Below are 15,180 nucleotides of genomic sequence, written 5' to 3' on the forward strand. Positions count from 1 at the left end.
GCCTGATTTGTTTTTTCAATTTCACTTCTTTCTCCAACAGCGTATAAGAACACCGCAAATATTACGACGTAAATAATCAAAAGATTCATCATTCACTTATTTACCAGCATTCCATTAACTTAAAGCACTTAATTTAACACCAGGTATTTAAAACATTTAACCACCACGTTCTTGTAAACATAATAACCGTAGGCTCGGAATTGTCATTTTTCAACCCAGTGACATTATCTCTTTATTAACTCGAACAACTAACTGAACAACACCATTTTTAAGTGCAAACTAAAATACCACGAGGTCAGTTGATATCATTATCTGTTAAATTTAAATACAATCACAAATATTCAGACATACACTGACCTGTGTGTGTGATTGTTTTAATTTTCAGAAAAGAAAATGCTGAATTTATTAATCAGTAAAGTATTCATAAATTGATACAAGAGTTAATTTTCAGTTTATGTGGTGGTCCGTTACATAGTAAGGTGTAATGCGTTCCAATTTGTATGCAGTCAAGAAAATTATGTTAAATATACAAGGGTAATGTAGAAAGTTTTCGATTTGACAATGAAAGTTGCGATTTTCAGTTAAAAAATTATTTTATTTTACTACGTAATTTTCTTTGACTTCGACATTCTTGGTCCACCGTAAAAATATTCGTCTACGGCCCTCTCAACTTCTTCAATGGATGCCAAGCGCTTTCCAGAAGCAAGTTTCATCAAATTCGGGAACAGATAGAAGTCTTAGAGTTCAAAATCAGGAGAATAGTGAAAATGGTCGAACAAATTGTACCTCAAATCGCACAGTTTTTACACCGCAAACGCACTCTTATATGCAAGTGTGCTGTCTTAGTGAAATATTTTAATTTTTAATTCTAATTTAATTTAATTTTACGCCAAACAGCTTTATACAAAGAAAGTTATAATACAATGTTCATATATGTCAATCAGGTATAAGTGGAATTTTTATAGATTGCATTAGTAGAGCGGTACGATATACCTTATTCTTGACAAAAAAGTTGTCGTTGAACCTCCAAAAAAGTTAATGGAACAGTATTTGTTAACTAGGTTCACCATTCTGTTTCTTGGTCCATGGTATACGTAACTTTTTGTTGAATTCTCTCCGATCAACAACCTGTGATGCCTTACTCTTATTTTTTTCTTCTTCAAGTCAGGCCTCCTCCCGCGAATTTTGGAATCCGGATGGTCAAGAAGGTTGGGGTAATATTCGCCTGTAATTATCCTGCCTTTTTCAAGGTAATCAGCCACCAGCTTCCATCCATGACTTAGACTGCTGTTTAGTTTCTGGGATGTAGTGATGGGCCCATGTCTCATCTATTATGACAAATCGCCGTGCAAAATCGGTCAGATTCCTACTAAATCGGTAAAACATTGCTGCGAATATCGTTTGCCCATTTGCTTTTGATCGGCATTCAGATATTTTACACTCTTTCCTCCAATATCCCCACACCTATCTCATTCAACTTTACTCGCCTATCATCAACACTATGGTTTCCGGTATGGTAGTAGTTTTTTCACCTTCGAGGAAAAAAAAACTTAAAACTTTTGGGTGTTTCATTCCCACCAGCCAGGTGGGTGGGCAGTCCCTCCGGACTATGCCGGAAGGTAGGGCGGAAGGCCCTCTTCAGCCTGCTTTCAGGAATCGTGGGAATGGATGGGAGGTGGTTCGGGTGAGAAAGATGAGACGGACGAAATGAAGACAGAAGAGAATGAAAGATTATCTGTGGAATATTACTGCCTCAGCATTTGCCTAAGTGATCCAAGGAAACCACAGAAAAACTTGGATCAAGGCAGACGGACGGACCCGGAATCGAACCGGCGTCCTCCCGAATGCTAAGCAAAGGTCTAGACCTCTAGGCCATACCGCTCGGTCCTTCGAGGGACGTGCGGCCACGTATAGCGGAGTTTAACTGCCCACTTTTTAACGATTGACATGGAAGGAACAAAGTCCCCGTAATCTTTTGCCAACTTCGGATGAATTCCCTTAGGAGTTAATCCATCCACAATCAATAATTTTGTGACAATACAAAATATAAGCAATGGGGAATCCACCCCTAGCAAACTTCTTTATGGAAAAATTTGAAAAGGAAGCTCTACGCAAAGCTCCCAAGAAACCCTAGTTATGGCTTAGATTCGTGGATGACACGTTTATCATTTGACAGCACCTTAACGGGCAATACAACAACATCAACTTCACAATGGCAGAGGAGAAAGATTACACCTTACCTTTCTTGGATATTCTGGTTAAAAAAAACACCATCTGGAACTTTACGTGGGGGTATCTACAGGAAAAAGATGCATACGGACCGATATCTACAGAATACTTCCAACCACCATCCCGCACAGAAGCGCGCCATGATCAAAAAGTTAATCCATGGAGCTTTCACGTTAGCTGATGATAAACACCGCCAAGAAGAACTTGAATATCTACGAACCGTACTGTCAGCGAACGGTTGCACTCGAAAGGACATAGAACGAGCAATAAGACCAAAGATGGTGTACAACAAGGAGGAGTCAACAACTCTGTCATATATCCACAACATAACGGATCAGATTTCTAAGTTACTACATATGAATGGAATTAGAACGATTTTCACGATACGCCAGTTACTACGAAACCCCAAACACAATCTACACCCACCAGGAGTCTACTTGATTCCTTGCGGAGATTGTTCCAAGGTATACGTAGGCATGAAGAAACGCACGATCGCAACAAGGAAAAAGGAACACGAAACACATTTGCGGACAGGCAAGACCAGACAAATCCGCTTTAGCACAACATTCCTGGAAGGAACGACATGGGATCTCCTTCGAAGATACGCAAGTGTTAGTATGCTCCTCAGACTATAACAATTTAACCAGGAGAGAAGCCTTAGAAATTGCAGAATATTCGGATAATCTTAATAGGAAAGATGGATTAAAAATAGATAGAGCCTGGAAACCACTGCTGAGAAACAAACAAACGAGGGTGCAATCTACATGATGATAACGCAGTACCAGCCAACCGTGAGCAAGAGACTAATATAAAAGTCGCCGATCATACATCGTGAAACACTGAAGATGCCATCTATTAAACATGGCGAAACGTCTGCAATCAGAATTCGACCACGCCAGAAAAGCCCAGAAGCTCTTCATCATTATTATTCAAGAAATTCAATTTTAACGAAAAACACACCAAGATGTTGGTCTAAATGAACTACTAGGTCCAGACATTTCGTCGTCAACTACGGGTGACATCTTCAGACGTAGTTTTGGCAGAGACTTAGTCACTTTATTTAGACAAGGACCCTTCAGATCAAATCATAATTCTACAATGGATTCCGGTCATGAAAGCCTCTGTTCTTATATGGATTAGTCTATATAATTTTTAAATAACGTTTTAGAAAAAAAATGTTCCAGTTAAATGTATAAACATTTTCTTTTGTTATAAAATGCACTGATAATTAAATCGCGCCACTTCAACTTCATAATTGTGCATTTAATAAATGTTGTTGATGTCTCTATTTTTATCTTATTTATCGATTTATGATATAAGTTAAAACATCAACAATTTCATGGAAAATATCATTAAATTATGTGGATAAAAAGCACCAATATAAATAAATACAAATCCAAAACTGCGTAACGCAATGCAACTAACAAATTATCTTCGATTATTTTATGAATTCATTAATAAAAATAACGGTAATAAATGAATCAGCGTTACTGATAACAGTTCTAATGAAATGCAGTCAAAATGTATGAACGCCTGCTTATTATTTGTTGTAAAAATAAATTGTGCAATTTTTGCAGTGGATTTCCTTTTATTTTTGACTAATAAATACTTCAAACGAATAAAAGATAACTGTTATCATATTTACCGTCTCACAAACCCTTTGACTATCTCAAGTTGTCTGCATCTGTCATAAACTAACTTTATATGTTGCAAAATAACCGTTTCAACTTATTTACCCGTTGCAATATAGGAGACGGTATGAAAGATAATATTATACATAAAGGTCGGCCCACATGCATCGGACTCCAACGGACGGTCACAAAGCGGACGCACGAAGTCGGAATTTCTTTCGCGATACCCAACAGAATAATTCCGACAGATATTGCAAATTCATCGACACGCACGGTACGCAGTTGATAAATTTTAATTCTGATTCTCGAAGTTGCACCATATGATTACATATATTCTGTTCTTTCACGTACCGTTCCGTCCTTCCGATTCCGATGTATGTGCGCTTACTGTAAAATATCCACATGAAATCTGTCACGACTACGACATTTTGTTTTATGTTCAGTGACAGTTCTTGAAAAGTCGTTTGTTTTTTAAACAATTTTGACAGTTATAGAATCAAAATTAACTCGCTCACCATATTTAGTATAATCTACGACATTTTCCAGCGATTTTTATTCTTTTATTTCTGCACGGGATGTTTATAACGTTTGCTTCCGCGTAAACTTCCGTGGAGAATAACTGACCAAACCAATCTTCGTATGTACGGATTTCACGTTTTCTTATAACAGTAGGATTCGTATAAACGAAGGCAATTGCCATAAAAATAAACAAAATTGTTAAACGAAAACCAACCATATTATAGAGTGGGTAATACGCAACAATACTACAGGAATAGGACCCAAAAGGTTTTCCTTTTGGTCTAATAGGTAGAAAAAAAATGAGTGCAATTTAGTATGTTTTTTTAACACCTAGATATATTTAACTCTCATAGGACCGACTTGGTGTTAATTTTTTCTTAAAAACCACTATTTTATCGTGCTAACACATCACAGTGCTAACTCATTAAATTCATAATTGGCGTGGTTTTAGAACGAAATAATTACCACTTATCAAGGGGTTTCAGAATGCAGCTAGATGTCTAATATAACTTTGACAATTACTAAATGTCACTCGTTTGTCAATGTAAATTGCACGTGCATCTACAGTCGCAAACATATAGAATATAGGCCTCACCGCTTGATTTTAACAGTATAATTTACTTAAAAAACTCCATATTTAGATTGTAATTTCCCACTTATCGTTATAGCTAGAAATAATTTAGAATTTCCGGGATCATGCTTTTGCCTTTCGCAATGACAGAATTCCGCCCGCTCATTGTTTTCTACATTTCTAGCTGTCATCATCATAACCATAAGGTCATCAGTCCTAAGACTGGTTGGACACGTACCTCCTCTCCTTTCCATCCTGAGCTAAACTTCGCATTTCCCTAAAACTAGAACAACCCACATCCTTAACTATTTGCGAACAGTAATCTAATTTAGGTCTACCTCTACCCCTCCTAACTCCTGTTTCTTCCTCTAATATGTCTCTGACTAGCCCTTCATGCCTAAGAAGGTGTCTTACCAACCTATCTCGCCTATTTTTTATTGACTTCCATGGAGTCCTCTGTTCTCCTATTCCTTCCAATACCTCTTCATTTCTAACCTTTTCTACCCACGATATCCTCATCATCCGCCTATAACACCACATTTCGAACGCTTCTAACCTTTTCTTTTCCGCCGCTTCCACTGCCCATGTTTCGCACCCGTACAACGCCGTGCTCCAAACATACACCTTTAACAACCTTTTTCGAATTTCTAAATTAACCGTTCGCGAGCATAGAAGTGACTTCTTTTTGTTGAAGGTGACACGACCCTGCACTATCCTCTGGTTTATATCCCTAATACTCCTTCCATCCTGACTTATCTGACTTCCTAGGTATCTAAAATCAGCCACTTCTTCTAATTTTTCGACTCCTATCTTTATATTCGCTCTTTCCCTACTTTTTCTTCCCTTGCATACCAGTATTTTAGTTTCACTTTTATTTATTTTCGTACAGTACTGATCTGTCAGTACCGCTTCCATTTTATTTAAAGCTATCTCTAGGTCCTCCTTGCTAGATGCTAATACTGCTATATCATCTGCAAATCTAAGCATACTAATCTTTTGCCCTTGCACATCTATCCCTACAGTTGTACTGTCTTTAATGATGTTGATGGCGTTTTCGATGTATTAGATTAAAAAGTAGCGGTAACAGTATGCATCCCTGTTTGACTCCCTTCCTGATATTTACTTCCCTACATTTTTAAGTATGGCTACCTGGTATTAGAAATTTTGATTGACAATGTTTATAGTATATCTAGGTAGAGGAGTTTAGTCGGTAGGTCCTAGGACACCTTCCTCCGTAATCCGACACTACTCAGTCGTGAGGAGGGCTGGGTGTCTTGAAGATTTTCCTTCTTTCACGAAAAAAAAAACAGTTTACCTCGAGCTCTCTCTCTCTCTCGAGCGAAGCATATAGTCATAACAATAAAGTGTGTGTTCTTGAAATGTTCATTATGAATTAAGTAAGGTCTGTCCCCGTCGCATTTCGCGTCTCATTATATTTTAAAATACCGTCCTTTTTAATAGTGCCGATTAATGTCGATAAACAATCAATAAACAAACCGAAACTGCCCAATGCATAGGAGAAGTAAGCATCCAACCCATTTAACAGGCAATGAGAAACATCGATTAGGTCGATTATTTTAGAAACTACGAAGTGCTGAGGTGAATAAACAATAATTAGTTATTGTCTTTTGTACTTAATATGCTATTAATAATAATAATAAATTAGTATTATAACCTAATAATATCACAATTCCAATTCAATTAAGGCAGTTTACCTCATCCGTACCATTCGTCAGTACAATTCCCGTTTGCGTCCACAACTTGACCTTTTCTACAATTCGATGGCGCATTTACAACAATTCTGCCAATGCTGGAGATATTAAACGATTTCAAACTTGCCGCTTTATCATCTGTTCCTTTTACATCTTTTGCTTGTAATATAACTGGCAAAATACCGATAATCACTAATATTTTTACAACCATTTCACTGAACATACGTGTTATATATATGAACTATAAGATTCTTTGTTGACTGTACCTGTTACTATTTATATATACATATATGTATATGTATACATAATAGCTAGAAATGACACGAAATAATCTGATAACAGTAAATTCCACCGTTACACGATAATCCGTCCAAAGCCTCTTTAAATCGGTTAGATATAATATCAACACAAGAGAGACAACCATTTTAGAAACAAGGTAAGTATAAGTAGCTCAATTTCCCTTTTAAGGTCAAAATATTTTAGTTATTACCTTTCTACTGCCATTCGTCAACACAATTCCCTTTTGCATCTACCACCTGTCCTTCTTTACAATTAGGTGGAACGTCTATGACACCTCTGGCTCCTTCATCGATAACTTTATCTGACAGGGGATTTCCATCATTTTCTTTGGCTTCGTTTGCATACTGAGCGCGCAAAGAACTTGCCACAATGGCAACGACTAGTAACACTTTCAGAGCAAACATTATGTTCAATTGGCAATAAGTTACAGACGATTATCAATTATTAAATTATTACCTACCTCTTGAGGTATCAGCAAGAAAAGTATTTGATAAGCTTTCTAAAGTACACTTTTAATCAACGATAGGAGCCAACGTAATATTGATGTGTCTAATATTATGGTTGAATAACGGAAAACAAAGGAATCAAATTTCACTGATAATAATCATTCCTTTGTAGATTAGTCTTTCCGCTTGTACGTAATACGGATACGGATAAAATAAGAGAACAGAAGACTATGGCAACCAAATTAATTAAAAAAGGGAGACTTATTTCAATATGCCGCATCATCACCATAAGGTCGTCGCCCTTCCTATCCTGAGCCAATCTTCGCAATTCCCCAAAACGAGATTTTCTTTCTTTTGGGTGTTTCATTCCCACGAGCCAGTAATGCTGGTGGGCGGGCAGTCCCTCCGGACTATGCCGGAAGGTAGGGCGGAAGGCCCTCTTCAGCTTGCTTCCAAGAATCGTTGGAATGGGTGGGTGGTGGTTCGGGTGAGAAAGATGAGACGGACGAAATGAAGACAGAAGAGAATGAAAGATTATCTGTGGAATATTACTGCCTCAGCATTTGCCTAAGTGATCCAAGGAAACCACAGAAAAACTTGGACCAAGGCAGACTGACCCGGCATCGAACCGGCGTCCTCCCGAATGCTAAGCAATGGTCTAGACCTCTAGGCCATGCCGCTCGGTGACCAAAACGAGAACATCCTACATTCTTAACTATTTGCGAGCAGTAATCTAATCTAGGTCTACCTCTTCTCCTCTTTACCCCTGTTTCTGCCTTTACTATGTCTCTGACTAGACCTTCATACCTGAGAAGGTATTCTTTCTATCAACCTATCTCGCCTATTTTGTATTAACTTCCAGGGTCCTTTGTTCTCCTATTCTTTCTAATAACTCTTCATTTCTAACCATAAGCAAGTGCTTCAACATCAAATTTTAAAGCTAACCAACAGTGTTATCACATTATTCGTGTGATAATCTTCCTGCAAGAGCCCAAATACTGTAAGTACGATCTTTACGTGCTGACCTGTAACGGACTCAGCAATAGTTTCAATGCAATTTTATCACCTCCTCTCGATAAACAATATTTCAAGAAAATGGAGAGTTATTGTTAACCACAATGAATTTCGTCTACGTTGATTTGTGACTCGGTCATCTCATATTAACGTTCCAGAATCTTCTTCTATGATTAGAGTCAATTTTTTTAGTAGTTAACATGATTATTTCTCACTGAGAAAGTGTTACGACCCGAGGGGGCCTCTGTCTTAGCGTTAGGGATATACACAGGTAAATTAAAAGAATTAAAAGTAAAAACAGTGTGAAAGAAACAAAATGCAACTTATACATATTAATATTTCACCATTTTCAAGAATTTCTACTCAATTTCAAAAATAGAAACCGCTCTTCAAATGTAAGAACACTACGGATATACTATTTCGTGGAACTTGAATCTAGATATGGTATTATCATCGTTATCTGTAGATCTGTATGTAAATACAAATCAAATTAAAGTGTTCGTCGACATTATCAAAGTTTAAATTTATATGGTTATTGAAATTCGACGTATTAAAGTTTAAACACCCCTTAAAGAACCTTTTGTTTGTCTGCCTGTACCAATGCCTCTTGCTACATAATTTGGGAAGCAAGTATGAGTATTATTAACAGTATGATTTCAATAAAACTTTACTGCAAAATAATTAGTTTGGGGATTTCCAGAAAAATAGTTATTTATTATTTTACACTGGGTAGTTTATTGTGTGGACCTAACCTAACCTAACTAATACTATAAATGCAATTGTGATTTGTTTGTTATTTATTACCATTTCACATTTTAACTACTCAACCAATCATCATGAAATTCCGTACACACATTTTCAGGGGTATACAAAAGGACATAGGGTACCTTTTATCCAAAAAAAATACTGATCCCGAAGGATAGAAAAATTGGTTTTCGTTTTGATAAAGAAGGACAGTATTTACGGTATTCTACGCAAAGTGTATGTTTAACCTAATAGAAAATTAGAGACTTTAGTTTTATCCTAATGATCCTAGTTAGGTCTCCAAGCCCATGCATTTTCAATTGAAGCTAATATTGAAATCGGACGGACTTCCGCAAGCAAATTCATGATATCTTTTCAAAGTACATTTAAGGTTTTGCAATTCTATCAGAAAACTACACTTTATTTTTGAATGCTAGTGTTAACCTATCATTTATGATAAAATGTGAACATACCGTTTCACCATTCGTTTACACATTTCCCATTGGCATCCACAACTTGGCCTGCGGGACAATTTGGAGGAACAACCACGACATTAACTGTACCTGCTACGACATCTATTGTGGATTTAGTTTTCGTTATTCCATTTTCTTCTTCATGCAGGACAGCATTTTCTACTTGGTACACGAACAATGCAAAAATAGCAATAACAACGAACACTTTCGACATTGTCATTGTTTTCTCATCCAAACAAATTTTTACTATTGAAATGATCGAAAGCCACTCTATTTAAATGATCGTTATAATCAAAAAACGATAAAAGTATACGTTTTAATGAAGATAATGGGCTTAAAATGATGATTTTTCTCATAAGGAACATTTATTCGTTAATAAAATTGTTGCATTTTCAGATAACACACATTTTTGCTGTTTTATTACTGGTATAATGATAACTGGATAACCGTATCAAAATAAATAATTAGATAATAAAGACAAATGACAGAACAATAATAATTTCTAGTAAAACATGTCCCAAAAAGAATTACTACATTCACTTACAGCTCAGGTATATAGTAGAACCCCGATAAGATAAAAACCAATGGAAACGTAGAGTAATTTGAATTATTGAGGTTTTTACTTACTAAGGGTTTAAGTTTAAGCTTTAAAATTATGGAATTCCAGTGACTTAGTAAACTCTTCAGCTTTTTCCATTAGTATAGATCCGCTAACAGTATGTTTTTACATATTTCTAGGAACTTAGGAACTTACGAAATTCAGGAATTCTTCGTCTTTTACATAGAAGACTTTCTCCCGATTCAAACCATTCTTCACTTTTTATAGAGGGTTTTTATTTTAAGTAATACAAGTTTTGGACTCCGAGGGGAAAGGAACCCAAAATTTTATGAATTTATAGAGGTTATTACGATATCGAGATTTAAGTTATCAAGGTTCTACTGTACAAACTTTCTATAAATAAATTTTTATCCAAATGAACTAAAAAAACTGAATGTTAATCAATTATTAGCATATATGTATTCGCATCTTAGTACAAATTGTAATATAAAAGCTTAATGCGAATGATATGAGTTTTACGCAAATAAAGTTAATGTCTTCTGTCTAACAACGTTATGGTAGTACCTACTTTTTGGCTTCAGTTATTACTAAAAAGCACTTTCCGACAACTATGTAAGTACATCGACGCGGCATCTATCGTGAGGGTCTTGAATAGGAGCGCATCAGAAAATGTCGGCAGCAGTGTTAGAAATCGATACAGTTTTCTGTGCTGTCGGCTACTAAGTTATTAATTTTGAGTTCAACGGGAAAAATGTCCTAATATTAACAAACATTAATTGTTAATTATATTAACTGGATTATAAGTATTGACATCACAATTACTACTTGTACATTTCAGCCTGTACGGATACAAGCAATTTTTGCTCAAAATTTATAGAATCACGCGTGCATCTCAAACTTTGATAACATGTATCCAAATTTTAGCAAAATATTGATGTTTCTTAAGAATTTATCATCAACACACAATCCCACTCTTGGTATTGATCTTGGTCTTGGTCTTGCTTATTCAGTCCTGGCATTGGTCTTACTCAAATGTTTGCAGTTTTGGTCTTGCTGATAGTCTTGGTTTTGGTCTTGGTCTTGGCCTAACCGATATAGTCTCGGTCTTGGTCTTAGTCTTGTGTCATATTCATTTAATCTGATACGTTTTTTGACGTGACAACGTCTTATAATTCGATGGAGCCGGCTGCACGCACGAAAAAACATGACTCATGCGGCGTTACCTCGCTCTGAGGCGTTCCATTTAAGGCTTGAAGTGCAAGCGAGAGCGCGGAACGAGCGACAAAGAGGCACAATCGGCCTCCGCGTTCGGCAGCGTTCGACATCTGTCTCTCTCCTACTTCAGTGAGCGATGCTTCCGCGTGGACAGCTGCTATATAATACATTTCCATTTACCTCCTTCTCTATATCCATACAAAATATCTATCAAACAAATAAAATTAAAATTTTCTTTTGAAAAATGAAACCATTCCATCAGTATATTTCTTATGACGTTGTCACGTTCAACTATCGTCAGTAAACTGACTTTACAGACAACCGATTTTTTTACGATAACCACGAGTTAAAGGCCATGATAAACCAACGATGAAATTTGAATATTGTACTAACCAATACAACGTAATAGTCTCTCGAAAGAAGAAATAAGAATTCGCTGAAAATGTAAAGACATTACGTACGTCTGACTGAAAAACTGAACCCTTATAGGATCACTCGTGTGTCTGTATGTCCGTTTTTTTATTCATAGTCAACCACGCGATTTTTCATTAGATACATAATTCCACACACTAACACATAAGTATATGGTTGATTTAGTAATGTACGATATTAGATATTAAATCTGTACTCACAATATTACTAATTGTAAGAAAAATGCAGGTATTTTGGGTTATCAGCACCTTATATAAAACTCATAGATTAGATAGAGCCCTACTATAAATACAAACCATAAAATGTATTAGAAAACCACTTAGCCAAGCTTTATTGGGATGGAGACATGATTACAGACAAAACAGTTAATCATAACAGACCTGACGTCACTCTGACCATCGAAGAAACTAAAACAACCTACCTAATACATGTTACTGTACCAAACACTGAAAATCTTAAATAAAAACATATTGAGAAAATTCAAAAATATATTCATTTGGCTGATGAAATAAAGGAAATGTGGAATCAGAACACAGTTCGAATTATTTCAATAATAATATCATCATCAATAGGCAATATACTTAAAACATTACAGGCCTTTCTAGACGAGTTGAAACTGCTTACATACATAAGTCTACAGAAATCAGTAATCCTTGATACATGCGGGTACAGTACTGACATATCCGCCTTTTGAGGAAACACAACAGGTCAAATTAGAAGCGTACTTTTTAATAATCACCGATCATATTTCATGACAAGAAGTACTGTTAGCTCTATAAAATTTTAAGAACACAAAATTGGTTCCCATATCATATCCCAAAAAATGTGAGTGAGGTTCTTTTGCATTAGCCCGTCTTTACTTGGTCAAAGTTAACGAGTGAAAACTGAGAAGACCAGGAAAATAAAATAGTTAGTTTATTTAGCATAGCTGTAGAATTTCGCAATACGTATTTATCCTTAACTACCTTATAATAAAAATAAAAAAAAAATATGCGAAGAAAATAATAAATAAGTGTGTGCACACGTGGTATAAGTTATATACTTCTAATGGAAAGCAGACAGGCATGGAGCTCATTTGTTATAATGTATCTAGTTATAAAACCCTTACCTAGGGTAATTTAGCCAAAATAAAACGTGCATGACCGTAACTCGTAATATCAATAATACTACTACAATAATTGAGGTAACTTACGTCTTTTGTTGTCCTTTGCTAATACACAAAAACCCGCCGACATTCTCCTAATGCTCTAACAGTGTTTCTTCGACAGGGAACAGATATGATTTTGGCAGCTTTTGGACTACTACTGCCCTCAAAAATTCGTTGAAGCCACTCTTCAATCGTAATAACTTCACGTTTACGTTTTATTGGACTTGAATCGGTAAGCAATGGAATAATAATCATCGAAATTAATATGAAAACGCCCGTCTTATTCATAATGGAAACGACTCTTTCATACTTATAATACTAACGTCTACATAACAGACTGAAATAAAAACTATATCACGCCAGATACAACTACAGCTTATTTCGCAATTCTAGTAAAACGAGCTGACAAAACATTCTTAAGAATTACATTTAATACGAATATGTAGTTTGGGTAATCAACATTTACTGACATTCTTATGGAGTTCGCAATTTATTATTTTTTAATCCTTATTAACTTGTCATGCAATTATATAGGTAGTTTAAGCAGCGTAATGTTTTAAAAAAATATGATTACCTGTCAAATAATTATTAACTTAACATCTGATCTGTTTTGATGACCGATCCGACTGCTTTGAGATTTTTTTTATGAATTTTTAACAATAAACTTGTAAGTAGCTTTGCTCAGTAGCTTTGCATTTAAAGAACTTAAACTGTTGAATACAGAAGCCAGTATTCTGAGTACCATGAGGCATTGTGTACCATCTGGAATTCCACAAGAATCCAACCTAACATCCTTATTATACATTATCTATGTATGTTAAGAAGTGTCATCAAACATTGTAAATTCTTGCGTTTTAAAGATGACTTTAAAATATTTTGTAAAATCGTTATTTCGTACCAGAAGACACCCAGCCGTCCGTACGACGGGGTAGTGTCGGATTCCCGAGGAAGAAGTCCTCGGACCTACCGACTAAAACCGCTCTACCTCAGGCCGTTCCAGAACCAGCCAGGGTCCTCTTCAGCCGGCCAGAAGACTTGGATAGATTGATGAACTTGGTAATCTAGGAAAGAGTTACATTATGTTATATTCTAAATATAAGCATGAGCGATCTTTTGACTGTTCAAAAACAGGCTATTGTGCAATTAAATACTATGTCAACCATTAAAGACAGGTATCACTTTCCAAGACATATTGATCAATATGTATATATATATACCAGAAAAACCAAAGGTCGTAAGTTTCAGCAAAAGGGAAAACACCAAAGAAGAGAGACTGTGGAAATGAGGAAAAGAGAACCTAGTAGAAGTCAAAGAATTTAAATATCTAGGATACACATTCGCAGAATAGAATGAAGATACAGTGCACATGAGAAAAACTGCAAGAGTGTCGGCAGTAATCATGGCACAAATATGGGGATTTGGGAAAAATAAATTGATTAAGAAAGGAGAACGATGACGTTCCCTATTCTAATGAAGGGTATTATTATGTATGGAATTGAAATTTGGAGATAGCAAACTAAGGGAAAAACTGAAAAACTTGGAGACTAGATACATAACGTGGACCTTGGGCATAGAGCGATTCAGTGCATTATTCTGGAGGACACTATGACAGAAAGAATGCTAAAATACTAAGAAAAAAAAACACAAAATGATACAAAAGAATAAAACCTAAAAGAGACAAATATAAAATGGAGAAAATGAATGAAGAAACTAATGGATGAAGGAAGAACGAGCAAATTATAAAGAGAAGCAGCACCAAAACAAGGTAAAGAAGATAGCAAGGTTTGGATACTGCAGTGAATGAAAATGAGAATGGTACTAGCTAAAAGTTGAAGAAAAGACATGTAAGGTATGTAAATAAGAAAAAAAACTTGGCAACATGCGGTTAAAAGACAATTAAGAAAGGCCGAAATAATGAATGGATCAAAAGAAGAATAAAGCAGACTCATGGAAAAAGGGGAAGACATTGAGCAAATACCGAGAATAATACAGAAAAACTATGTATATGAAACTATTATTTATGCCACAAGAAAATTGAATTACTTTAAACTTCATATATCGAAGGTTTTATAGCATCAATTCAATCACGATATAACCTTATATGAAGCATTTATAGGTCTAGCGACTACTTCATACATGAATCTCGGTAGTCTCCTCCTGTGAAGTTTAACTCCATTTATTTAAAATT

The sequence above is a fragment of the Agrilus planipennis genome, unplaced genomic scaffold (genome assembly GCF_000699045.2).
Source record: "Agrilus planipennis isolate EAB-ADULT unplaced genomic scaffold, Apla_2.0 scaffold1, whole genome shotgun sequence".
Lineage (NCBI taxonomy): Eukaryota > Metazoa > Arthropoda > Insecta > Coleoptera > Buprestidae > Agrilus > Agrilus planipennis.